The sequence below is a fragment of the Lissotriton helveticus genome, chromosome 7 (genome assembly GCF_964261635.1).
Source record: "Lissotriton helveticus chromosome 7, aLisHel1.1, whole genome shotgun sequence".
Taxonomy (NCBI): domain Eukaryota; kingdom Metazoa; phylum Chordata; class Amphibia; order Caudata; family Salamandridae; genus Lissotriton; species Lissotriton helveticus.
This window is the reverse complement of record NC_136068.1, coordinates 1820511346-1820538955: the sequence shown is the minus strand read 5'-3', so window position 1 is coordinate 1820538955 and position 27610 is coordinate 1820511346. Positions and strand designations below refer to the sequence as shown.

Genomic DNA, 27610 nt, shown 5'->3' with positions numbered 1-27610 from the left:
TGAATCGTAATTGGTTTACAGTACACCCTGCATTCTTTTTTAATTCATTATTCTTTATTGTACCTCTCTTATTGCTTTCTATTTTCACACAATGCTGTACTTTGCATATTACAAGGACATTCTGTACTTACTTTACTTATTTTGATAAAGCTTCTTTAAACTAAAAATAAACTGCCTACATAGCGCTTTAGATGGGACTGTGCTAACCAGTTTAGAATTAAATACGTGTAACGTTCTGGAGAAGCTGCAGCAGAATTATCATTGAAATGCATCATACGCTGCACAATCAAACAACTATCTCTGTTGATGAAAGTGAGCATTAAATTCCTGAGTTTGGAGAAGTCTTCCGAACCAGTTGTGGTTCAGTTCAGATATTAGTGTACATCAGATTTAAGCTTTCCAGGATTTCAGGCTTTATAACGCAATGACCCGAGACCATCCTGACCATGACCGGTTGTGCAAAATCAACATATCATGGAGCTTTTGTCTTCCAAGGGATTTATATTCCTAAGTGGTTGATGTGTCATTGATCATATACAAAGAGCAGCTTCTATTCAGACAGTACATATTAACAATCAAGCTGTACATGTGTGAGAGCTTCGCGGGTTGTTTGTACCGTTAGAGTATTTATACTATGAAGAACTCCAATATAAACTCTTTAAGCTTTCCCTTCCATGTTAGGAATTGATGAACAGATTTTGTGGGAGCTCGCACATTCACTCCTTCATAAAGGTTGCAACCTTTATGTGGATAATTTCTCTACAAGAATCAGGTTGTTTAGTGAGATGTACAATGCTGCAGCGATATCTTGCGATACAACGAATACAGGAACGGATGAAAACTGTGGCCATATGAAGTCAGTATGATCAACACATGGTCCCTGGTATGGTCCTTTCTCTTCTCAGGTAATAGGCCCAGCCATACAAGAAGGGTTAACTTTTTTATTGGGAGAGTTGTGGGAAGGCTGGGTGGTAGGAATTTTGTGGATCTCAAAAGATTCTGGAGCTTTCCATTTCAGAAATGTGGGGCCCCGATCCTGGTTTCCGGGCTGGCAGGCATGGGGGACGAGGTCTCGCATTCTTCGTCACTGTGATGGGTATGGTAGACCTGTGGCGGGTGCACAATCCATCCTTGAGGCATTACACCTTTTATTTGGCACAACATGGTCCTTCTCCAGGATAGATAATTTCTTTACCCGGAACGATAAGTTCCGGATCCGTCAACTGGAGCAGGAAAGTAGCCAGATGGAGGGAGACAGTGTGATGGCATACTGTGAGGAATTGTGCCATATGCTGGCACGGAGACAGCAAGACCGTAGGGCCCTGGCAAATGGCGAGGCTTGGGCTTACGAGCTAGCGACACAACATTGAGTATATGATGCTTGGGACAAGGCCCTGAAGCTCCTGGCGTGGCTGTAATGCCGCAACCGGGATAGATCCTGGGTGACTGAGTGTATGACGAGACGGGGTCGATCACTCTACCAGCAATGATATAGCAGAAGCCTTTGCTACGCATTTTGAGCGAGTTTATGCACCAGTCTCTACAAGGTTGGAAGAGGACTGTGCAGAATTTCTGAGAGATTTTGCCTTGCCTATTTTGTCCCCGGATGCATACGAGTAGCTTGAGGCGGACCTCACAGAGGAAGAGCTGGGCAACGCTCTGAGCTCCCTTAAATCTGAGAAAGCATTGGTTCCCAAAGGGCTCCCAGTAGAGATTTGTAAACGACAGGCCTCAAACATACTTCCTCCGCTCCGAGAAATGCTGCTGGAGGCATGCGAAATAGGGAAGCTGACGCCAGTTCAGAGGGCAGCGACGATAGTGGTGGTTCATAATACCGGAAAGCCACCCGATCAGTGTAGTTCCTACCACCCTATTTCCCTCATCAATGTGGAAGCCAAGGCCCTGGCAGGCAGGTTGGTGTCTGTCATTACGAAATTGGCCCACGTCGACCAATCAGGGTTCATGATCAGTAGAAGCACCCGGCATAATTTGCGGAGGCTCTATGGGGTGTTGCACATGACTAATGGTACTGAGACCCAACAGACGGCATTGATTGCATTAGACGCATCAATGGCCTCTGATAGTATCGAGTGGCCATATCTGTTCATGGTGCTCCAACGGTTGGGTTTTGGCCCTAATTTCTGCGGCTGGGTTAGGCTCTTGTATGAGACGGCCACTGCCAGGGTTCGGGTTAACGGGGCACTGCCCAGATCCTTTTAACTGCGCAGAGGCACCAGGCAGGGGTGCCCCTTGTCCCCACTCCTGTTTGCTCTCGCGCTGGAGCCGTTGTCGCAAAGGATCAGGAGTAATCCCATGATCTGGGGTATAGGGGCGCCAGGGGGTGGCGTATCTCCCTCTACGCCGATGATATTGTTCTATATCCGACACAACCTTATTACTCAATAACGCAGGTATTACATATTTTTGAGCTCTTCGGTAGCTATTCCGGTTACAATAATAATTGGTCAAAGTCAATGATTATTTCCATTGTCGGGTCCCACCCCCAGGGTTCCGCCCCGGTATTCGGCTCCAGTGGTGTCTGAGGGCTTTAAGTACTTGGGCATCTATGGCACGCAAGACCAGAAGGTGTTCCTATACAGGAATCTTGGACCCCAAATGGGTTGTTTACGAGCAAATATAAGTCACTGGGCACCCTCCCGCTGTTCCTCATGGGTAGGGCGGCCCCCCTCACGTTTGAGGATCTCCAGAATGAATACCGTCTACACCAGTCCCAGAAATACCATTATATGAGACTCACACATGCTCTGCGTGCCCACAAACACAGAGGGTCGTGATACCAGACTATACCCCGTTAGAGGATAGGCTATTACTTCACCCGATCTCTTAGAAGCCGACTTCCACGATATATAGCAAATTGCTAAATAATTTACCAGACCCCCTGATTACTCTCCGAGAGGCCTGGGTCAAAGATCTGGGTAGCATAGATAACAAGGAATGGCAGGAGGCAATTAATAACCCTTGAGAGGTCGTAATGTGCTCCAGATTTCGACTAGTGCAGGTCAAGATGTTACACCGGATTTATCATCCTCGTACCTGCCTATACACCTGGGGTAGGGTTCCGAGAGCGCTCTGCGTAAGAGGATGTCAGCAAGAGGGTACTTTCTTGCATATTTTATGGGACTGTCCAAAGTATAGAGGATTGGGTGTGGGTGAATAGATGCTTGTTGGATGTGTAATATCTTCTGTATTCCCTCATGACCAATCTGTTATTGGTTTTCTGTGATCACTCCATGATGTACTAATGGAAATGTTTTTGCACTGTATGGACTTGGGAGCTCTGTTAATAAAACATTTTTTAAAAACAAATGTGGGGTCCATACAAGTCACATCAGCGTGGACTCACTTGAGTGCCTAGTTTGCAGAAATGTTTCAGTTTGGTGGGTTTCTCTAGGTGACTGCTGAACCTGACCCCACATTTGTAGGTGCGCACACCACCAAAATGAGCCTATTTTCAAGGCGAAAATTTGATGTCTCCATGTTGCTTTTTAGGGTCTATCATATTGTGTGGCCAGCTACACGGGGATTCGTTTTAATTGGGTGGAATTTGGGCACATTGGGTGGTGTAGCATCTTATCCACGCCACTTAGGAGCTGCGGCTCAGCATTACTTTATTCCTCAGCATTCACTCACACACTGTGCATTACACCAGACTTCCCATTAACCACACCTTAACACCTCCCCACATATTACATAGTTCCCTTTTCAGATCCTGCCCAGAACCACGAGGATCTTAGTGCGCTTAACATCAATATGCTACATCTCCCCCTTTGTTAAATAAAAAGGTGTCAGACATCATTAAAATCCCATCTCCTCAATTAGTCGTTGAGGGGCTCACACTTGATTACAGTCTCGGGTGATCCGATATGATCGATGTCCACCTTGATCAGGCAATGGCACCATAGGCTCAGGCACTTGAGACGGTCGGTCCTACTGGCGTGGAAACCTCACACATAGTTTCAGGACTCGACAATTGTCATGACAGGTGTTTGGATTGTGATGTGACCAGAGTGATTGATTGTCTGGGAAAATGTGCTGTCACCATGTTTCTCTTGCGCGCCACAACCTGTAAAGAATCACCGGCAAAATCACCGGCAAAAGGAGTGTTCATTTTCTGTTTCCATCTCTGTTTAACCAATATGAAGTCTCCTGTGTCAAAACCTGTTTCCTGTGCATGGTGACGCTTATCTGCATACATTTTAATATTCCTTTTCAGAGTTGCGTCGATGTCTCGAACGTTGTCAGCATTCACTGATCGATCTGGGGGTCCATTGAGGTAGTTTTGTTCTGATGGCTATTCCCAAAAGCAGGGTGTCTGAACTCTCACCAGTTGTGGAGTTGAATGATAGAATGATAGGCCAAAAGAACCTGGCATATTGCTTAGTTCAGATCAATTCTTAGTGTCCCTCTTGAGGGTGCCCATAAATCGTTTAACTACACCATTGGCTTAGGGCCACTGTGGTGTTCTCTTATGGTGTTTGACATTGAGTCGGACAAGAAATTCTTTGAACTCTTTGCTGTTAAATGGCGGGCCAATGTGAGACTTTCGGGTTTTGGGATACCTCACGTTGCAAAGATGTCACCAAGTCGTTCTATAACTTTGTTTTGAGTTGTCGAAGATAAGATTGGGAGAAGTTGGCCTGGTATATGCTGTCCACTAGTTATAGCGGGCACCTTGCACCAGTCCAAATGACCCTTATTGATGATTAGGTTAAAGACAACCTTTATTGAAAGCTATCCTAGTGGTAGATATGGAGAGCAGCCTTCAGGCTAAGTCTCGAAGGAAGGTAAAGCAGCTTGGTTTACCAGATTATAACCTCTTGAATGACCAAATGAAAGGAGAACCACACAAGGTATATATAAAATATATATATTTACTACTAAACTCTCTCTACTAACCTCTTTATGAGATTAGAGAACACGGCACATAATAATACAGTAATAGAACAACAGTAATAGCACAATATACAGCGGGCTCCAGGGGGAGACAGAACCATCAATGGCGTGATGCTGCAAAGTGCTGCTGCTGTGAAGAGAAAAAGTGTCCGGTGTGATCCAAGCCTGGATCGGAGTTGTGAAGAACCTGAAAGCAGAGGGGACAGAGTCTGGGTCACTTGCCAGTGACCAGGGGCTCGATAGATGAATGCCCATCGATGTCGGGTGTTTCAGGTGCGAAGAGGTGAAGCTTGACTCTGCTGCCACGAGGACCAGGAGACGTCGACGATGAATAAAATCCAGAGGCGAGCTGTCCCATGAAGGGTGTCGAGTGCTGGTAAGGGGGGGGTGTTGGGGGGGGGGTCGGTGTCCGGATTGGAGACCAACAAGCCTTGGCAACTGCAACCCACGCGGTGAGAGAAAAGATGCTTCAGTGAGGACCAGCAAGGTCCTGGGGATTCCCCAAGCTATGGAGAGTCAGGGCACGCCTGGAGCAGCCAGGAAAGCCCACGGAAAGTCAAAGTTACCTTTACAGGGACCCACAGGTCGACGGACCTGGGATCGTGAAGGCACCTCGAGAGGAATCACAAAATACCAGCCCACGGAACACTCGTGGAGTGTAGGTCGGTAATCTTCAGTGGAAACACTGCTCGGGGGTGGACTACAAGTAGCCCAAAGCACAGCCTCAGGGATCGCCAAAAAGCATATGCTGCTGCAAATGTGCACGTTGTCCAGCTGTTTGCGTTGCACTGCCCCCACGAGGGCAGTGGGTCTCAGGTTTGCTGAGAGCACTGGTCGGCCTCTGGGAAGCTTAGGAACCCACCTCCTGTGTTGCAAAATCTTCGGAGTCCTTCAAGAGCTGCGTAGATGCAAACTGGTCAGATGCGTCGAGATGCCTGCCTTGCAGGGGAGTAACTCCTTTACTCCAAGATCCGCTCATCTACTCGAGGGAACCACACTCAATCTCGTATGTCTGTTTTGGTAGCTATGATACCACGATGTCCTTCAGAACCAGCTCGATGACCCGCTGTCTCAGGCTTTCAGATATGACGATTCTTGAGCCCCTCAGTATTACACTCTCTTGGGTGACTGCCAACGTACCCTGCACATTTTTGAACTTATGGATTTCAACATCATCTGCAAGGGGTCGTGTACTTCTCCATGATTGCGTAGCAGTTAGTTTTTTGATGATGATCATGTTTTTGTCTGCATTGGTGGCAGCAATAGACAGAGCCGCTGGTGTGCTGGATCTCACAAAAAAGTTGACATACACTTGAGCTGTCTTGAATGTCGAACTGTCGCAATGTAATTTGCTGGGTTTTAGTCCTTCACATGTATATGCATAATCTCATAGTCATGCTCTTGCAGTCTTAACACCCACCTCTCAATGCTTGGAGGCATCTTAGCCTTCGAGTTTCTAAAAATTTTGAACAACACCTGGTTACCCGTGATGACTGTTAGTCTTTTTCCATAGAGGAATACATGAAAATGTTTGCAGGCCTACACCACAACCAGACTCTCCTTCTCTGGGTGAGAGTAGGGACATTCTGTCTCAGACAGGCTTCAACCACAGTGTTTCTCTGAGCATTTGGGTGGCCATTGTGTTGAGCAAGGGTTGCCCCTAGCCATACCGGGCTTGCATCAACAATTATCTCGGTATGTAACTTGGGTCAAAGTAGGCTATTTCAGTTGCATTTTCAATAACATGTTTAATTTCTTTGAATCTCTGAACGCACTCAGGGGACTACTGAAAAAGGACATTTTGTTTAGCCAGGTCTCTCAATCAGGCACTCCCTGTTAAATGGTTGCGAATGTATATTGAGCAATAACTGGCCAAGTCTAGTGAGGAATGCAGCATGGTAACATAATTGAAGGGGGGAGGGGAGTATTCGTGGATGACAGTGCTTGGACCTTGTCAGAGTCTGAAGTCATTCCCCCATCAGACAAGATGTGCCCAAAAAACTTGAGTTTGGTTTTATGAAGCTCGCTCTTTGGGGCATTCAGAGTGAGACCAGCATCAGAAGTAACCTACACTCTTTCAGTGTCCTTCCATAAACCAGTATCTCATCACTGTCATTGAAAGCATATGTAGCAGGTTGGATTACTCTGTGAATAGCATCCTGAAATATCTCAGCTGCCAAAAATACTTCAAAACTCAGTCTCTTATATCTAAACAAACCAACATGAGTTGAAAAGGTAGTATTGTATCTGCAGTACTCCTCCAGCTCGACTTGATGGTATCCTTTATTGAGATAAAGATGGGAAAACACTTGGCTCCAAGAGAAGGCCCTCAACTGGACCACATCCTTCCTCTCCGGCGGATCACAGAGCGTCCGCCTCCCACCCTTCCGATCCGAGGCCACCAACATCATCTGCGGCGTCCCCCAGGGCTCCTCCCTCAGCCCAACGCTGTTCAACATCTACATGGCCCACCTCGCACAAGTGGCCCACCACCACAACCTTAACATCATCTCCTACGCCGACGACACTCAGCTCATCCTCTTCCCTCACCAAGGACCCACGCACCGCCAAAACCAACATCCATGACGAAATGAAGGCCATCGCCGACTGGATGAGGAGCAGCCGGCTGAAACTGAACTCGGACAAGACGGGGGTCCTCATCCTCGGACCCAACCCCTCGGCCTGGGACAACTCCTGGTGGCCGACCGCCTCGGGACAGCACCGACACCCACCGACCACGCACGCAATCTAGGATTCATCCTCGACTCCTCCCTCTCCATGTCCAAACAGGTCATCGCCGTCTCCTACTCCTGCCACAACACCCTCCGCACGCTTCGCAGGATCTACAAGTGGATCCCGACTGAAACAAGAAGAACGGTGACACAGGCCCTTGTCAGCAGCAGGCTGGACTACGGCAACGCACTCTACCCCGGAATCCCAGCCAAACACCTACGACGACTACAGCGCATCCAAAATACCTCCGCCCGACTGACCGTCAAAGTCCCCCGCCGCAGCCACATCACCCCTCCACCTGAGAGACCTACACTGGCTCCCCGTCGACAAGAGGATCACCTTCAAACTCCTCACCCACACACACAAAGCACTCCACAACACCGGACCAGCCTACCTGAACAGCAGACTCAGCTTCCACACCCCGCTCCGCCAGCCTCCCCCTCGCCGCCGTCCCCCGCATCCAACGAACAACCTCCGGCGGCAGATCCTTCACCTACCTCTCCGCCAAGACCTGGAACACCCTACCTACCCACCTACGCCAGACCGAAGACATACTAGCCTTCAGAAGACTCCTCAAGACCTGGCTCTTCGAGCCGTAGTGAAACCCCCGCCCCTCTCAGCGCCTTGAGACCCTCACGGGTGAGTAGCGCGCTTTACAAATACCATGATTGATTGATTGATTGATTGATTCAATTGCATGATCATGTCCGCAATGTGTGGACCAGGGTGACTATCCTTTCTCAATTACTTTCTTTGTCTGGTGCATTTCAATGCAAATGTGCACCACTCTGCTACTGACCTTTTTAGGTAGAGCCTAGAGCCAGCACGCATGCGTTGCTCTGTGAGGCTTATTGTAGAGGAGTTGGTGAATAGAATCTCCGCCCACTCTCCGCCCATATTTGCTGTTGGCTTGTGTCATTGTCTATCGTGAATGCTGGCTTCTGATTCGTCAATAGGTTTGTTGGTCCCTTTTTAGTACCGCCTCCTCTTCATTAGTCACTTCCCATGACGACTGTCCCCTTTACTTCGGTTGTTATATGGTGCTGTTATTTAGACTGTGAGCACTATTTTTTTTGAAATTCTCCCCCGAACCGGCTTCATGTTGTCCGTGCCTTCTTCCCCCATTACGTTGTCCGTGACTTCTTCTCCTTCCTCCCATTGTCTGTGCCTTCTCAACAGCCCCCGCCCTCCCTCCCTTTGTCGTGGTGCCGACCATTTGCAATGCAATAGGTCTCGCGTAAATGCGAGACCCATTGCATTGCAAATGCCTTTTTCTATTTCTGTCGCTCCGCTTCGTGCTCAATTGGCCCACAGCATTCGCCCCTCCCACCTCCTCACATGCCGCTGGATGTCTCCCCCCCCCCCTCATGTTTTCTAAATTCCTTGCGCCGCTGTTCATTTGTGTGTTTGCCAGGATTCATTGTTAAATGTACATGAGGGGCCGACGAAGAAGATCAGTTTAATATTTCTCATTTTTGCACATTTTATATATTTTTAGTGCATGGAAGCTGACTCTCCACCACATAATCGCCCCCTCCTTCTGCGGAATAAATGTAGAAAAAAATAACACTGAAAACAAATAAACAGCAGTACACTGCCATTATTGCATTGCATTACCAATGGCACACTGCATTTAATACGTGGCACCCCACCTCCCCTCTGGCTTAACCCTGCACCCTAGCCACCCCGTTTCCGCACTGCATACCCACCTTCTCACAGAAACTTCTCTCTACCCGTGTCTAAGTTTGCAAAGGCCTGTGACGGTGCAGGGTGCTGCCACTCCCTCCTCATTCATCAGACTAGTCATTTTGTGATGTTCATGGCAGTAGTGAGCCCAATACACTACCTGAGATGTACACAAAAAGACGAAAAACGCCTGCATTTTAAAGTGTTATACACATTTAAATAACATGCTGTGGTGTTGGATGGCCTCTAGCTCTAAGAAAGAACAAGAGTTAAATTCTTACAGTGGGATACAATCTCGTTAGGCAAACATAAAGGTGGGCATGTTAATGCAGATCCTGAGCATGATCGCCAAGGAGGAGCGCATGCTAAATAAATATGTATACATTGTGTATGTGCTTTTAAAACTCGCTTCTCGTTTTGCGACCTAGGAGCGCCTTGTCATATCGTCGATGGATCTGCATGCATGCTTTGGTCTTGTTCCTGCATTATGTGGTGTGTCTGAAATTTAAATCTGGTACAAAAGGGGGTGGTGATGGACGGAGCATCTGAACCAATCAAACACTCACACCCAGTCAAAAGATCTGGGTTTAATCCATCACCGTTCTTTAGCTTTGTTCGCCATAAGTTGGCAGGGTATGCTCAGACGTGAGTCCCTTGCTCACTTTGCCACTGGATTCAAGCAAGCCAGGCTGAAGACGGCTGTAATGCCAGAAACCGGTCCTCGGAAGCTTGTTTCCGGTCCAGAGAAGGCATGGCTTGGCAGTTCGGGCTGGACTGTTCCCATGAGGCACAGGGTCAGACTGATTTGCATATAGCCATGTCTGAACTGGGGTGACAGAGTGGGCTAAAGAACGGTGATGGATCAAACCCAGATCTTTTGACTGGGTGTGAGTGTTTGATTGGTTCAGATGCTCCGTCCATCACCACCCCCTTTTGTACCGCTTTGGCCGCCATAAGTGTGGCAGGGTATGCTCAGACGTGAGTTCCTTGCTCACTTTGCCACTGGATTCAAGCAAGCCGGGCCGAAGACAGCTGTAATGCCAGAAACCGGTCCTCGGAAGCTTGTTTCCGGTCCAGGGAAGGCATGGCTTGGCAGTTCGGGCTGGACTGTTCCCATGAGGCACAGGGTCAGACTGATTTGCATATGGCCATGTCTGAACTGGGGTGGCACAGTGGGCTAAAGAACGGTGATGGATAAAACCCAGATCTGTTGACTGGGTGTGAGTGTTTGATTGGTTCAGATGCTCCGTCCTTCACCACCCCCTTTTGTACCACTTTGAAATTTAAATCTGGTATCTCATTTCCAGCCCCACAATGTGCCTACAAATTTGTGTGTACGTCAGTTAGTGGCCATGAATTATTTGATGGCTGATCACAATAGCTGTCCTGGAGTCAGCGCCGCCGCCAGATTAGATGCAGAAAATGGTAGTCTCTGACCCTTTTAAGGTCCATTGGCCCGGTAGGTGCTTGAATTTTCTGTGCCAACTTCAGCAGGCTGGGGGTCCTCACACAGCAAATTAGAAACTCATGAATAGTGAAAAAAAAGAATTCTGTGATTGTACAACATTCACTCGTGACATGCAGCATTTACCATAACATTCCTTGTTGAACAATCCCCAAGCACCTTCTGTATTGCGGGGTTAAAATTACAGGTAGCACTGACCAATGTTTACTGTCTGTTCTGCTGTACAATACACCATTGCAAAGGTTGGCTGGGTGAGGCCCCAAAGGCACCTGGCAAAGTGATATTTTAATGATTCCCAACTGTGGCATTAGTTGCTGGCGAAAGTGATCTAAAACACACTGTTCATTATGGTAAACACTGTTTACCATAATGTTTTCCAGTGACCCCTGCGGGAAAACGTGCTGGCCACAATAATTGCCATTTAGCCACCTGTCATGTGAGACCCCTTTGCAAATATTTTTTTTTAATGCAGCAGCACATAATGTACTAGGACTTAATCGTTTTATTATCTCATTATAAGAAATCATGTAACTACTGAAAATGCAGCATTTATTTTAAGATTTCACAGGGCATAACAAGGATGCACTCCATGCTCCCAGTTAAAGAAGCCTTCAAAATAGCTAGTTCTGCCCAGTGCTTTTTGCTCATAAGTTGTAAATGTACTATTTACCACAATATTCACACAAAACTAATTGTAAGAGTTAACTAAAGCAGCCTTTATATCATACTGACTATCGACTAATGTTAAAAACTCAATGAATTTCAAAATGTACAAAAGAAGAGTCTACATTTCCTTGGGCGGAGATCCCCATAATCCTCCTTTGAACTAATCTTACTTCTGCAATATGTACGTCTTACCCGAGTTTATAAATGCACCATTTACCAGAACAGTTCTTAAAAATCCCTCTGGGTAGATGCATGCAAAGAGGCATTTATAGTCATATGACCATTGCTACCGCACTTCTAGTTTAGGAGGCACAAATTAATCAAAACAAAAACAAACAATGCCTTTGGGAGGATGTGGGGGAGGAGGAGGGGCAGTGGATAGGCTGGTTCCATTGTGACCCAATAAAGCTATCTGTAAACCTTACCCAGTCCGTTCTGGCTAATGCTACCCTGTACAAGGTGGTTTCAAATGCAATACCCCACTCAGCACTACCCAGATATTCCTTTCTAGGAAACCTCATACCATCTGATAAAGTGTTTGGAATTGCACAAAAACTGTTTTTAAAACACAGCATTTGCTGACGTCCTATCAGTTAAGCAACTAGCATTTTGATTTTCTTATTGTACCCGTGTTATACATTGCTTGTTCTGTCACTTTTGAGGCTTCCAGCCTCACTCTCGTGCTTGTCATTGGTAAGCAAGGATTCACAAAAGTTATTGACTTGTATTTTTTCAAGGTCCTTTTTAAGTCTCGCCTTGACACCACATGCTCTGTTGGTTGGAGTCAACCTCTTTCAATTCCTGTTTTCTCAGTGGTCAGTACATCCAGCTTCCCGGTTTCTTCCAGTTTATGTTGGGTTCCATGGAGCATGGACCAAGTACACTTTCCTGTTTGTGGCCAGTGTCCTTCCACTGACTTCTTGCTTGCAGAGGTAATTTTTTTTAAATTATTTTCTTGCAAGCTTTATTGTTTTGCAGGCTGTGTGTAGTAATTGTATAGCTCTTAAATCCATGGTAGCACAGCACCCAGGATAATGTGCTGCATGGCTAAACACTTATAATGTCCAAAAAGCAAGACCTATTGGCTATGCCAATGCTTGTTTGGTTTGGTACTGCTAATATAGGCGAAACCCACGGTGTGGGTCCTGTGGAGCGTTTAATGATGGCATGTTTTAAGAGTGCTTCCATCTCTTTCTCTGAAGCTTCTTGGACATGGAAATCAACTCTACGGTGCTGCTGAGCAACAGGGCAAATGTCTTCATCCATGTGAAGCTGTATTTTCATTTGTGATCTCAGACTGAGCACAGAGGTTATAGTTGAGGGATATCAACCTCATATCTGCAGTGGTGGCAAAACTGAGCCAGCAGTTACTCAATAAAATCCCCTGTAAAACGTGAATGGTGGCTCGTACCAATGTCTTCTTTTGTCTCATTGTCGCTGTGAACGACCATTGTCTTTGCAATGGCTCAGAAGCGGCGCAGGCATACACCTATATGGCTGGAGTGAGGCGAGGCACAGAGGACAGGCTGTTAAATCTTTCCACTGGCATGATGCTTGTCTATGATAAAAGTTATTGGGTGATCTTTCACTTTCAATGTGATTTTGGGACAGTGTCCAAATGAAGTTTATCACTTTAATAAGCTGCCTTTGAACTATGATTTACTTTTCAGACAGCTAACCCCCCGCAGGCTGTCCTTTGGTAGATTTCATCAGTGCACACCCATCTTCTTCGCTGGTACTGGTGACGTCAAAGAACCTTTGTACAATGAGCTTGACATCGATTGATTTTGCCTGGTTTCTACTTCCTATAGCTGTTGTTGCTTTTTGGTTTTAGGGCATAGCGAGAAAGCTTCTGGAATGTTCTTGCGTCCATTTTCTCAATCCCCTGTGACACACTTGATTTTTATTTAGCTCTCCACAAAGTTATGAAATGGTTCTCTTTCCCACAACCTTTGCAGACTTGTTCTATGGCTGGACATTTAGCTTTGTGGGGAAAATAAATCCGCATAGGAAGCATAACTTTGTATTCTTTGTAGACGTTGACTTACGTACTTCTTGTTTATGCTTGTGCTTGCTTTTCACTGTCAATATCAACTCATTGTGTGCTGTTCCTACTTCCACGTCAGAAGCTTGTCGGTCTGCTTGTTCTTCTGTTCTTGCAGCCATCAGCATTTTCTCTAGACAGTGTATTTCTCCCAACATCCGGCCAAATCTGAAGGCTGGCATCATTGACTCTGAGGCGAAAGGCTTCTGGTCTATAAAATCGTAGAAGTTGCAATGTTAAATGAGTGCATGTTGTCTCCTTGGTCGAAGATATACCATTCTTAGTTGATATTAAGCATTTGGTTTCAACTTGGGCTCCAACGCTTCCTTTATCTTTTGGTATGATTTGGCATCAGTCGATGGGACTTTCTTTAGCGCTTTTCGCACTCCATCATCTGCAAGGTTTTTAAAATATTTGATGATCTTCTTGTAATTTTCTTCCTTTAGTGCGTCTATGAAGTAACCTAATGTTTTCATCCACACAGCCCTCAAGGCACCAATGTTCTAGTTCTTATTCGTGTTGAAAGGTGGTGGTGGCTTCAGGAACATGGCTGCATTGTATTTCAGGTTTTCTTCCACCATTGCGTTGGCACATGCTGTTTAGGCAAACATGGTGCAGGCCAGCACCGACAACTTCTGCAACCAGAAGTCCCAGGAAAAGCACGCATTGCATATGCTTCAGTCTTCTTGGATGGTGAGTAAATTCTCTGTTTCCCATACTTTTTAACGTTATTGTTGTTTCTTGCTTCATCTGACTAATTGCTCTGTATTCAGAGTGCAGCGCAGCATCTCTGTCGGCCACCTCACCGGTGGTTTTGGTGGGAATTTTCAATATGCTCCTCTGCAGGGCCTTTGATCGCTATTGCAGTAGAGTATGGGCTGGTGAAGGGCTTTGACTCCACATGTGGCAGATGCAAACTGCTTTGCATCTATTGTGGGCACATGCGGCATGCACGAGTAGTTTGCTGCACAAGTGCAAACTCTCAGGGCAAGCAGTCTTATTTTGTTCGAGCACATATCCCCTACTCGTCACCAGTTATTGCGTCCTCTCCAGCCCTGGAGCATGCAGATGAATCACGCCACACTTGAGCAGCGGTTAAGCATCTTTTACTCAGCTCACACTCACAAACTGTGTATTGCATCATACTTCCCATTAACCGCTCCCAAATACCTCCCTTAATTTTATGTAGTTCCTGTTCACTGCTTAGAGTCCACCCAGAACTACAAGGGTCCTACTGCGCATAACATCATTATGCTACAGCTGGTAGGAATTTTCTGACTCCTTGCAGGTTCTGGAACGTTCCCTCAGAGAAATGTCAGTAAATTTGATTTTCGCTAACTTGAGGTTTGCAGGTGTAGGAAACTGGGTTTTTGTTGCAGTAGTCCCCCCGCCCTCTCACACTTTTTTGCCTGGTACTTGATGAAACTGTGACTGAAGTACACTAGGTTCCTGCTAACCAGGTCCCAAGTGCCAGTGTTCTTTGCCCAAAACAACATAATTGGTCAACTGATCTTCAGTTGGCTGGGCCTTTAGCACCTCTGTAAGTCCCTAGTAAGTGGTAGCCCTGGTTTCTAGGGTATATGTACTAAAGAGGGTCCCTAAGAGCTGCAGCATAGCCACTCTAAGGAACCCAGTACCAAACTCATGCAGACTGCCACTGCAGGCTGCGTGACAAGGTGCTCTAAAAAGAAAACAAGACAGGGCACACACTCTGTATGCCATGTCCCCTAAACCCTGCATGTAATATTTGTAAGTCACCCCTACAGGAGGCCTTACAGCCCTAAGGCAGGGTGCATTATATTACATGTGAGAACATACCTGCCTGAACAGCTCTGCCCCTGTGCTGGCCAGTTCAATTTCTGACATTTCAAGCGACAGGGAAGCGGGGAAGCCATCTTAAGGTATGTACTGGGCATAAGTCAAAACAAGTTTCCCAGCTACATTATGGCTTCACTGAAACCTATGGTGTTTGGTATCAATCACTTCGCAGTGATAACCCCACACTGATTCCAGTGATGGGTTTATTAATACATGCACCAGAGGGTACCTTAGAGGTACCCCCTGAAAACCTATCGACCTCTAGTGTATTGACTGACTGGTCCTGCTATGCCTACCACTACAGACACATTACTGACCCCTGGGAGGTGAGAGCCCACGCTCACTGAGGTCGGAAACCAAGCCCGTTCTGGCAGGAGATGTTATCACCTCCTCCAACCAGGATGACTAGTAAAGCAGCATATCATGGCAGGAGGCTTCAAAAGCTTCACTGCCTTTGATATGCAACCCTGACTGCCCCCATATCAGGCAAATTCCACCCTCTGCCCAGGGCCCATTTTACAGCAGGACAGGTGGAAAAATTGGATGGTCAGAAGGTGTTTTCACACTCAGGATATTACCACCCCTAAGATGGACTTCCTAATGTGAACACGACAAGGAAAATTCCACTGTTTTTGTTTTTGGTGGAAGTAGGTTGTCTGGATTATTCCCACTTCCCACAGAAAGTGGTGATATAGAGGGTATAGACACTCCCTGCAATGCTGTCAGTGCTTCACAAATTGCTAGATAAACTCCCCTGCTGTAGAGGATCTACTTCCGTGCAACTACAGGCACCAAAGAAGCAAGATCCAGTTCACTGATGTGCCGCTTACCGGGACTACCAATGGAGCTGCCATACAGGAAGAGGTTGCCATGCTCCCACCGGTCAGATCCATCCTCCCTCCAAGTGTGGGTACATCAGGAAGGACTGGAGCCACACAGTTCCAATACCCGGGGGTATCAGAAACCTTGCAGCAACCAAGGTTTGTTGTGTTCAGACCGGACACGAACGGCAAGGAAAAGCGACCTGCATGTCAAGGAACTTCAGGGAAGGTGAGACCCACACCGAGAATGGTCCCAGCTGTCCTGTTTGCCCCTCTTCTGCAAAACAAAGACAAAGAGTGAGCCTCGGAATGCCGCCACCCAACACCACAAAGCACCTCCGCAGCAGTGCCTCACAGCCCGAGTCCAAGATAGGTGATGGTGCCAATGGGGTCCTGAGACCCTTAAAGGCTAAGTCTACCCTTCGGTTTGCCTAGGATGGACTCCCAGTGACCACCTGCAGCCTCTTAGTGCAGACCCCCTCAACCGCGGGTGTCTCTTGCAGCACGGACCCCACGCAAAACGACACCACTGCACCCAAGCCCTACAGCCCGAGGAGAAGTGGACCAACGGTGTCCCTATGCGCCCGAGCATCTCAAGGACTAAGCCCCCCTGTGGATTCACAGAGACTGGCTCTCCTGATGTTTGGCGTTTTAGGCTCCGAGTGAATTCTCCTGATCCATGTCCTTATATAGGTACAATTCACATTGCCCTTATATAGGCATAGAAATCAATCCCTTATTTAGACCTAGCCCATGCAGACCAAATACAGGCATGGCTACTTCCACCCATACCAAACGTCACAACGATTTCTTGGAAAATCGGCTTAAGCAGTTTGGGAACTTCCCCTTGCTTGAATATTGATTTGTCCAGGAACTCATGTACTTTGCAAAGAACAACTATTCCCTAGGGGTTCTTTCCTGACGTTATTATGCCCGACTTTACGTCAATCTATGGCATTCCTAAACACCTTCAAGGTATAAATATACCATAACTTGCTGTGGCAAACTACAGTGGTTTGGAGAAGTTCGACTATCTACTTGCCCGATGCAGCTCGCTACAGCAAGTGCCTAAGGAAGCCGACCCTCCAGCTGACGCACTGATCAAGAGGCTGCCCTTCTCTCGCTGAGAATCCAGCTCCAGTGTTTCCAAGCTACCCTTGCGGGGTGTTGGGAAATCGAGTCCTGAGACAGAGATACCAGGCCTCCTTCATTCTAACTAAGGTACGGAGCTGAGTAGAACCTAGAGTAACCTTTGGTAGATTCTTGGCAAAAACAACTAAACCTATGCTACACAATACTTTCTTCTTCCCTCATACTAGACTTAGGTTAGGTACATTGAGATAGGCGTATTTAGAAACACCAGTTGAGTATTTTAGTCAATGTTATTTATGTATGTATTTTTATATGGCTTAGAAACCATACAATGCTTTTACAGTATTATTTTATAATACTATTCTCGTTGTACGCATTATACTTTGCAGTCTGCTTAACTATTGTAGCAGTTCACTACTCTTGCATGAGAAAGAAGACTGTTCAATAAACCTTTTTATTGAAAACGCCTGTCTCTCTATTTCTCTGCAACTCTTTTGAAAGAAGCATGCATGAGTGACTGAGTGAAACACTTATCTATTGTTTCCACGGCTCTAGAGATATATTTCTTATTCTTGGGAAACAAAGTTGTCATGTTTATGCCGTTGTCAGGAACTAATCCCTTCTTGTGAATTCGAGAAAGTTTCTAGTGACCTCTGACTCACTATTAAGTTTAGTATATTCGATAGAGATCTAGTCAACCTCAGTCCTACGTCTAATATATAGGATATATTATTCCAATGCACAGAGCCTATTGGGAATATAGGAACTACACTACACCCCTGTCTGAGCTTTCATCCTCTTTTCAACCGTACCGGTCTCCATTGAAGGGAACTGAGCGCCCCGGTGCCAAGACATAGCTCTGGACCCGGCCGCCCCAGGGTCACCCGAGGTGATCGGTTGGTGTGGCTATGGACCTTGCACCATACTCACCTTAAGTCCAGTAGAAGGGTCACTGGCAAATGCCCGCATGCAATACATGTTTTCTCTCCATAGGATAACATCACCACTCCATAAATTGCACTGTCAACTTTTGGAATGTAAAAAAATTAATATCTCGAAAAGTACTTACCCGATTCCGTTAATCTTGGTATCTAAATTCATATAAAGATATGTGTTTTTTTAATGTAAATTGATGTCAGATTTCTTTGTTGATTGTGTGTCTCACTTACTGCCTTTGTATGTGCAATAAATGCTTAGCACCAGGGCTTAATTTAAGCCGGTGGTTTCCAGTGCTCAGAACTGGCACTTAATCATCAACACTGGCACATTTCATGAGCACCAGTTAATGACACATTCATTTATGAGGAGATTAAGTGATTTATCCAGAATCACAGAATGTTGAGCCGATGCCGATACTCAAACCTGTTTCCCCAGCTCCAAAGACTGCAGCTCTGGCCATTTCGTTAAATCATCTCCCCACTTTCATGCATAGTAGTTGGTTCTGTTTTAAGCGCTAGCTGGAGAAACGGGTTGGTTCAAGCTGCCGCCTGACAAGAACCCTGGCACTTTTTTTTTTTTTTTTTACAAATTAACCACTGCTTGGCACTATCCTCTGACCACTGCCACAAAAAAAGAGCATTTGGGTTATCATTTGTGCCTCTGTAAATCAGTTGGGGTTTGGCTGGGCTATTTACACGGCGCACCTTATTTTGGTCCGCTACATAAAGAGCCAGCTTCACAGCAGGGCGTTCTGTGTAAGAAAACGCTGTGGGATACATGCAGGTTACACCACCATATACTCCCCTAGGTGTCGAGCTTTAAGAAATGTCTGGTTTTAGTAGGTTTTCCCTGCTTGGCAGCCAAGCCTGGACACAAATATTGCTGCAATCAATTTTCATGGAGTAAATATGATGAATTCACGCTGCGTTTTGAGATCCATTGTGTCTCCGAACTATGTATGGAAGTACTACAAAAAGCCGTGTGTTAATGGGCCCGATGTCTTTTATGTTTATATTGCAGGATCAAATCGGCATTACTCATCCTTAAAACACCAACCTATTAATAAAAAAAATCAAGTAGCACGGTTTATTCATGTCATCAAAAGCAGCGTTTTTAAAGTGTGATAAGGTAAAATTCAGTTATTTATAAAATGTTTTATCTTACATGAAAGACCCATGCTTGTGAATATCAAAAAGTGAAAATGATATCAAAGTGTTCTTTCTGCATTTATGAGTGATAAGATTCCTTGCAGGTTGCTTTAACATCAAACGGTTTAGATGTCTGCTAGTAAACTCTAACAGAGACATGAAACCACCCCAAATGTCATATACTATGTTATATGTGTGTTTTTCTTTTTATAAAACTTTTGTTGTGATTTTTTTCCTTATTTAAACAGGAGTAAATAAGGCATCATCTCCAACAGAATAACAATAGCAAACCAGTTGCATCAACTATACAAACATTGGTCAGACATTACAGTAATTACAGGGTATTCTACTCAGTGCTCTGGAGTATGAAGGTATTCCCATAGGGACACTGCTTACGTTATTGCTATAGGGATACTGCTGATGTTATTACCATAGGGATACTGCTGACGGTAGTACCATAGCGATACTGCTGACGTGGCTACTGCTGACGGTATTACCATAGAGATACTGCTGACGGTATTTCCATAGGGATACTGCTGACGTTATTACCATAGGGATACTGCTGACAGTATTACCCAAGGGATACTGCTGAAGGTATTACCATAGGGATACTGCTGACAGTATTACCCAAGGGATACTGCTGATGCTATTACCATAGGGATACTGCTGACAGCATTACCATAGCGATACTGCTGACGTGGATATTGCTGATGGTATTACCATAGTGATACTGCTGACGTGGATACTGCTGATGTTATTACCATAGGGATGCTGCTGACGGCATTACTATAGGGATACTGCTGACGGCATTACCATAGGTATACTGCTGATGTGGATGCAGATCTGTCTGCATTGACACATGAGACCTTGCTGACTCGTGCAATTGTCTTGCATAAATTGTTTTTAACTGCCTTACTTTTTAAATTCATTTTGGTCTTACTTACTGCAAATACTCACTGTTGATAGCATTGTGGCCCCCCCGTCCCGCCGCGTCCTTGTGGGCGTTTGATTGCGGAGGGTGAGGCAGCCCACCACTTCCGGGCACAACAGGAAACAGGGTAGCACTCTAGTCGCGCTGTCCTACACCCGACTTAAAAGGGAGGTTTTCTCGTGCCGCGCTGTGGATGCAGATCTGTCGGTGGCAGAGACAGACGCATCCACTTGGTGAGAGCTGCCTGCATTGACACAAGAGACCTTGCTGACTCGCGCAATTGTCTTGCATAAATTGTTTTTAACTGCCTTACTTTTTAAATTCATTTTGGTCTTACTTACTGCAAATACTCACTGTTGCTAGCATTGTGTCCCGACCCGAGTCCTTGTGGGTGTAATGATTTCCAGGCAGGTTCCGCAGGAGCGTCAGGATCCGAAGAATATTCCACAGCCTTCCCCTACGGCCTTCCGACTCTATCCAACACTAGAGTATCGAGAGGCTCGCCAGGGGAAAACAGGGAGACAAAACAAGGAAAGGTTGGGGGAGAAATAAAGAGCTTGACTGTAGTCTTCAGGGAGGATGCGTAGCAACTCAGAATGGACTTCAGGTAGATGTGGGGCTGTAAAGAAATATACAATCTTTCTAAATACAGATACAAAAACACATTTACACTTTGTCTATATTCTGTAAATGACCACTAAATACCACAATTGTTTTGTCTATGTCGTGGAATGGATATGCGGGAGTTGTAGGAGTTCGTCTTGAGCTGTTACCAGTGTGACAAACAAAGAATAGTAACCATTCTCTTCCTACCTTGAACATATGAGTGTCAATGTCCTAAAGTATAAAACTCTCACTCTGCGTAATGTAGAAGGCTTCTGGAAACATCCGCTATTCAGACGACTATGACAATAACCTGATGACAACACCACTGCCTTGCATGGAATTCTATAATTACAGAACATACGTTTAGGATTCTATAGTGTTATATCAGTAACCAAAATATAAATGCAGCGCACAGCGCTGTTACCGTGATTCTAAGTCGTGTAGATTGACTTCTGCACCCCACTCGTGTCCACGCAAGAATCCCCAAACACAGTGAGGCTGGCCAAGGAATGAGCAAAAATGATGTTGGGGCCAGCAGGTATACAGCCAAGAAACATATGAAGGGCAAAACAGGGAGGGGCACCGCCGGATGGCGGAGAACAAGCCCGGCCGCTGGGCAGTGCACCAAGGTAAGGGAAAATGCACCAGAAGAGGAAAAAAACCCTAACTAACTAAATGGGCCAAAGTGCTGCCCAGCAGGACGGCGGAGAACAAGTCCGGCCGTCGGGCGAAGCAACTCACGTGAAGGAGGGGGCAGGTTACAGAGACACCCAGCCGGACGGCGGAGTCAAAGCCCGGCCGTCGGGCGAAGCAACTCACGTGAAGGAGGGGGCAGGTTACAGAGACACCCAGCCGGACGGCGGAGTCAAAGCCCGGCCGTCGGGCGAGGCGCCAAGAAGAAAACAGGAACTGCAGCTGAGCCCAGCCAGATGGCGGGGAAGAACCCGGCCGCCGGGCGGGACTCCAGAATACGGGTGGTTCAGGCTAAGGAAACACCAACAACGGAACATAAGCGGACGTCAGAGCAGAAGACGTCCGCTACTCACAAGAACTCTGTGGGGGGAGAAGGAAAGCCGAGGCTCGCACTGAGCACGGAGGTCGGCGGACTCCCGTAAACAAACTGAACCGGAAGAACTAATCAGGAAGTCAGGCAACCCGTAACAGGACACTAAAGCAACGGAGCTAGACGCAAGAACGTAAAGCGTCGCTCCCAGGGCTCTAGTAACTTATATAGTGGTCTAACTTAAAGGGACAGTGTGTAGGGAATCTCTGGGCATGACAGTGGGCGTTTGATTGCGGAGGGTGAGGCAGCCCAGCACTTCCGGGCACAACAGGAAACAGGGTAGCGCTCTAGTCGCGCTGTCCTACTCCTGCGTAGACCTGAACTGCCCTACTTAATGTGAGAAGGACGGCGGCCGCGCAGCGGGCGCGCTGATGGCGCGCCAAAGGCAAGCCCGTCTGCGTCCGTCCGCGGCCGGATGCGGCCTGGGGCCAGAACCCCTGCCCGACATGACATCATGGGATTAGGCAGGTGTCATTACACCAGAGAACAACTACTTAACATGTGCCCCAGGGTCAAAGAGGGATATAGGCATAGGATACACGCAGAAACGCTGCCATTCCGATGTATGGAATGTACCTATGATCCATTCACATCGAAGGGTACCGGGAAGGAGGTGGAAATGATTAGTATGACATTGCTGAACTGCAGCTCCTTGAAGAAGCACAAATTGGAAATCCATGATCTCCTAATGGATAGTCGGCCGGATGTGCTTTTTCTAACCAAGACCTGGTTGGACGAGGTATCCACTCCGGAGATCCTGGAAGCCCTTCCTCTAGAATATTGCTTACTAAGAGTGGATAGGGGGACCCAGCGGGGTGGGGGGGGGGTTATTGCATTGATCCATAAAAGGGAATTGGCATACACTTTGGATGCAGTTAAGATTGTGAACAGTGAGGCAGGGTTCTTCACTATAAAAAGTTCCCCGAAAAACACTATTAACGGTTTTCTGATATATCGGTCCCCGGGTTTGGCCTCACAGTTTGTTGAACGCCGACAGAGATTGCCACCCAGCCTGCCCTATGATACAGTAAGCTCCTTATCTTGGGCAACCTAAATCTTCACTTTGAGGATGCAAACTGTAGGGAAGCGCAGGGGGTCGTGTCCGCAATGAAACCCCTTATGCTGGAACTTCAGTCCCTAACACCCACGCATCAATTGGGTCACTTGCTAGACCCCATTTTTGCAAACTGGGAGGGAGTGGTGGTTCCCCCCCCCCCCACCAGGGTGCCATGGTCTGACCACTGTTTAATTCCATTCTGTGTGAAATCATGCTCATTAGAAATATACGAGAGGAAACCCCTGCTCCCCAAACGTAGGAACTGGTAAAAATGTAACCAGGAAGCTTATAAGCTGGCTCTGCAGAAGGAGCCGCCACCTTTGAGTGACACTCTGAGCGAGGCTTGGTGGGTACACGAAGAGTGGATGGCGAAGTCCTTAGATGAAGTAGCGCCATGGACAACTAAGGCCCCTGTTAGGCGGTCCAAAACTGCGCCATGGTTTAATAAAGAGCTAATAGTAGCTAAATCGGTTTGCAAAAACTTAGAACGCAGCTGGCGTAAAGACTATGATTCTAGTTGCAAACAGCAATATAAGGATAGCTTAAAGAAATATCACAAACTGATAAGGACAGCGAAAGGAGCTTTCCTCAAGGAGAGAATAGAGTCTGCGGAGAATACGTCCACGGAACTATTCACCATATACAAAGAGCTTACGGCCCCTGCAAGGACTGTGGCACAAGACACCTTTTCCGATGAGATCTGCGAGTCGATCGCAGATCACTTCGTGAATAAGGTGGAGAAAATATATGCCTCTTTTCAGGATAGGGCCGGCATGCCCACAAGCCAGCCTAAGAATTGTCCGAAACATTCAAGGACTTGCATTTAAATTGTTTTAAAGTACCTGCTAGGCAGGAAATGCTGAGGATTGCGAATAATATTCAATCAGGCTCTCCTAATGATGCGGCCCCGCCCAAGAGTTTTAAGAACCAGCTAGAAGTGGTAATTGATTATATCAGTTACATGGCTTCTCTTTCCTTTCAGGAATGCCATGTGCTGGATGAATGGAAAAAGGTGCAGGTCATTCCTCTTAAAAAGAAAGTCAACCTTCATATATCCCAGCTGGAGAACCTATGACCTATTTCTCTTCTCCCGTTTTGTATGAAGGTAGTGGAAAAAATTGCCAACACTCAGCTCATGGAGTTTTTGGAAGAAGGTCAGCATCTTCATCCATCTCAGTCTGGGTTTAGGGCTAGGTACTCAACTGAAACAGCCCTCCTCTTTTCTACGGAGATGCTCAGGCAGAAAGTAGATGAGGGGCAGACGGCGGCACTGGTATTACTGGACTTGAGTGCGGCGTTTGAAACCGTGTCAAACACCACACTGCTAACCCGCCTTACGGAAATGGGAGTTGAGGGTTCGGCCCATGAGTGGGTATGCTCCTTTCTAAAAGATAGAAGTTTCCAAGTACACTGCCCCCCGTTCAAATCCTCACCCCGATGGTTAAGGCACGGTGTTCCACAGGGCTCAAGTTTGAGCCCAACGTTATTCAATTTCTACATGGAACCCCTGGCACGAATTGTGGAATCCTATGGAGTGGACATCGTCACGTATGCCGATGATACTCAATTGGTGATCACCCTAGCCCAGGTCCAGGTCAAGGCAGCAGCCAACTTCTCCACCTGTCTTACAGCTGTAGCCGGGTGGATGAATAATAACTGCCTGCGCCTCAACGGGAATAAAACTGAACTATTGGTAGGCTGTCCGGAATTCAGTTAAAACAGACTGTAAACGATAGTATCCTACCGATTGAAAATAAGATGACCTGGTTTAAACCGAGTGTCACTGATTTTTTACATATTCCGAGTGTCACTGATTTTTCTTTTTACATATTTGTTGCTCCACTTGGCCACTTGAGGGAGCCAAAGGAGCACAAAAAAGAACTATCCTTGAGGAATGTCCTTTCTCATGATGCACCACTGCTTGCATATGAAAGAGCATCTGAGGAGCCCACACCCCGCATTCGCTGGACAAAGGCAGCAGAGTGTCTCCTGTCGCGCCTCGGTCTGAGAACAGCCCGAGCGGCGGCACCAACAAAAGGAGCTCTCATAGCTCATAGAGGGACACGGACTATCCTGGAACTTGCTTTGTGGAAGCAAACAGCGGAAAACAATGAGTCACCCCCATTAAATTAGGGGCACCAAATTGGTTGGCAACTGCGTACTGAGCAACCCCTCTAAGTGTCAATTTCATTTGCGCTAGGTTTTGTGGTGTTCCACGGTGGAGTGCTCTGCGGGTAATGTATTCAGTGTTAAAGTTGCTAAACTCCCTAATTAGGGCGGGCGCTGTTGTGGCGCGGTCTACTTGTTGCACGTCACTCGCCGACGTGACGTGCTGGGCAGCCATGTTCGAGGCTGCGCGCGCATTGAGTGGCGCGAAAGCCGAGAGTACGGAGGTAGCGGCTCGGCGCTCTTTAGGGAACAGTATAAGAATAAATAATCCGTTATACCTACCACTGCTGCAGCGTCTTTATTGGGTGTAACAGCGACGTTACAATGGCGACGAGGGTGGGATGGTAGATCCCTACCCACCACGAGGGACGAACCCCACTGCAGAAGTCACCTAGGGAAGCATCATCCACACCGGTAGACAGGAGACACACAGCAGCGAGCAGGACCACGGAGCCAGGTGGCCGAGGGAAACAGTGGTCAAGAAGAGACCAATAGCTACCACACAGGTAGCCACCCTAAAGAGCGTGGCAGAGCCCAGGATCACCCAGGAAGGCAGAACAACCAAGCCAAAGGGGGTGGTCAGGCCCCAGGAGCACAAAGCAAAGCGCGCCAAATCACGCAATAACCCTCAAGACAGGGAGAACCGCGCTGGATTCCGTACAAAAGAGCGAGGGGGCTGACGCAGGTAGTCCCCAGTCTCACGCAAGTACAGAAGAACAAGACAACACACCGGGCAGTCCCAGAAACCAAGGGAGCACGCAACCCACGATCAAAGGTGAGAAGATTAGTGCGCAAGCAGGATATGCAATGGCGCCAGTGCAATTTCTGCCCAGACCAGGGGAACCACTAATGAAGTGGGAGGACTGGAGAGAGTATATTGATAACTTCATAGGAGTCTTGGAAGATGAGAGTGAGGAACAGTTCAATCCCAAGAGAAAAAAACGCATCCTGTTGCTAAACCTAGGCCCGGAAGGTCTGAGCATCTATAAGAGCCTGGTGCCAAAGGAAAGAGGAAGTACCGATGATAATGTGTATGCCCACGCCATCGATGACCTGAATGCACACTACAGACCGGCGGTGTGTGTATCGGTGGACAGATTTAATTTCCAGCAAAGGAAACAACGCCCGGGTGAGACGGTAGAGGAATATGTAGCGGCTCTGAAGAGACTGGCGTCCACGTGCAAATATGACAATTGGGAAGAAGAGTTCATCAAAGACCAGGTGGTGATGCACACCACGAGCACAGCGGTACATTGTACCTTACATATTTTTGACTACTCACTATTGGCACCTTCGATTTAGATATTCTTTATGGTCTGCACAGTTAGTTTATTTTATTCAAGTATTTTTCTCAGTGCTATATTTCATATTTTATACCTCATATATTTTTCGTTGCTGCTCACTACTAATGTCACTTGTTGGTTCATATAAGTTATGTGTGCAATGGTATTCTGTCACAGACTCCTGTACCTTACACATTTTTGACTACTCACTATTGTCACTCCTCACTCCTATTCCTAAAATGTACTGTCGATTTTCTCACATAGACTTGTCACTGATGTAACCTGCACTTACATTGTCCCTTCCCGTATACACTGATTACTACCGCATATGTGTTGACTGCTCGCATTTTTCTGCTCCCTTATATCCTTATTGCGCACCCTATACTTGTGCAACTCGCACCCATCTCAAGTGTTAATCTTGTATGCACCGAGTACTACCTCAAATACCTTGGCAGCTCACTAGTGTCACTCCCAATTATCTCACTATTATTGTCTGCAGCGGTACTCTGCGCATAGCATTACTGTGCACGCACTAGTATCACTTTAGGCCCACGCAACTGTTTAGGACAGTGCACCCTCCCTCCTACACCCTCCCTCCTACACCTACCTAGATTGTCCTCCCATCATGGAACCCGTCGGCAACCACACATACAAAATCAACTACCCACCCTCACTCACTAAAAAAGCCGCTAAACGTTTTAAACACAACTTCCTGAGGTCCCACCCTGAAACTCCTTGTGCAGACACCTACTTCTCACCAGTCAATGGTTCACTGAACATTGATATTATCTTCCACACCACACGCAGAGCCCAATGGAGAAACACGTTCCGCACCTTACTCACCGTCTCCACCTCCAGGAATTTCGCGCATTGCCTAAAACTCTCCATCACTCCATCACAACTCTTCCCGGGCAGAACAACCATCACTATATACAATAACGGGATTATCCTAATTCAATCCACAGACAAGAACCTGGAACTACTAGACAACCTGTTCCCCACGTTCAAACAGCACCTCGCCAGTCATCGGACCCCCACTCATAGCACCCGCAGGCCTATCACCCCTGAATTCACAGCCCCCAACCACAACCCTTCCAACGTAGCTCAACCACAAAACGACACGCACCTTCTCTCCACCCCCGGCACCTTAGACAGTCACCCACCTAATGTAACTA

General features: G+C 46.9%; 1 long non-coding RNA gene across 1 annotated transcript in view; it reads left to right on the top strand.

Annotated features, from left to right (window-relative positions):
- Positions 1–27610, top strand: part of LOC144770806 (uncharacterized) — a 78482-nt gene that overhangs the window by 19198 nt on the left and 31674 nt on the right. Inside the window, exon 3 of the long non-coding RNA XR_013599032.1 lies at positions 19199–19306. This is a non-coding gene — a long non-coding RNA (uncharacterized LOC144770806). The remainder of the gene's footprint in view (positions 1–19198; positions 19307–27610) is intronic.